This window comes from Pteropus alecto, unplaced genomic scaffold (genome assembly GCF_000325575.1).
Source record: "Pteropus alecto unplaced genomic scaffold, ASM32557v1 scaffold131, whole genome shotgun sequence".
NCBI classification, from domain to species: Eukaryota; Metazoa; Chordata; class Mammalia; order Chiroptera; family Pteropodidae; genus Pteropus; species Pteropus alecto.
Window position 1 is genome coordinate 20,729,300 of NW_006434709.1, and position 994 is coordinate 20,730,293.

The 994-nt window shown below is 44.5% G+C and overlaps 1 pseudogene; it reads left to right on the plus strand.

The window, feature by feature from the left end:
* Window positions 1-244: 244 nt before the first annotated feature.
* On the plus strand, window positions 245-363 carry LOC112477999 (annotated as a pseudogene).
* Window positions 364-994: the final 631 nt, after the last annotated feature.

A 994-nucleotide genomic window follows, 5' to 3' on the forward strand; every position in this document is an offset into this window, starting at 1 on the left:
ATTCCAATTTTCCGGCTGAAGAAACAGATTCAGAAAAGCTGAGTAACTTGCCCAAGGTCACACAGTATTCAAACCCAAGTCTGTCTGAGCCCTAAACCTATACTCTTACCTGCTAAATGTTTTTTTATTATTATTATTGTTGTTTACCAACAGTGTGAGTTGGACCACATAAAAGACATAGGACTTAGGTAGTTTGTAGTTAGCCACTGTGGGACAACCAAGGCTTTGCAAAGGAGGAAAGGGTGTCTATGGCCATGCTACCCTGAACAAGCCCAATCCTGTCTGATATCGGAAGCTAAGCAAGGCCGGGCCTGGTTAGTACTCGGATGGGAGACCACCTAGGAAGACCAGGTGCTGTAGGCATAAAAAATAAAAAAATAAGGGATCGTGAGCTGACAAGTTCCTTGCAATCTGTGAGGTCAACCAAGGGTTGCCTCGCCTAAAAAAAAAAAGGCGGGGAGTGGGGGGGAGGAAAGGCAATGGTCAAGGTCAGGATGCACAGGATGCAACATGTTCAACCAAATACCCAGCAATCCTTGTCAACAGAGTGGAGGAGAGGAGAGGATGATTCTTCTCCAGAAGGCATTCTTCTATACCTCTCTCTTCAGCAGCAAAGCTTTAAGAAGAAGGACAAAATTATGAGTCGCATAGCATACCTTTTAATGTCTCTGGAGGGCTCAGTAGGTTATGCTTTTTAGCAAATATACAGAGTAGCTTATACTTTCATTGGGTTAAATCCTAATAATGAGCAGAGGCATGTTATAGCACAGATGGTGGAGGGTGGCCAAGTCCAAGTGATCGTCATCACCCAATATTGAGTGTACATAGGATATCCCAGTTTTGGTCCAGGTAGGAGCCCAGCACACACCCAATGAGTGACTAGAATCATGCAACTTAAGCCTGGCTTCTGCAAGTGGAGGAAAAGCGCAAACTTTAAGAGGGCTTTGTGTATGTCTCATGTCCACATGCATACTTGTGAGATCAGTCACCGTTT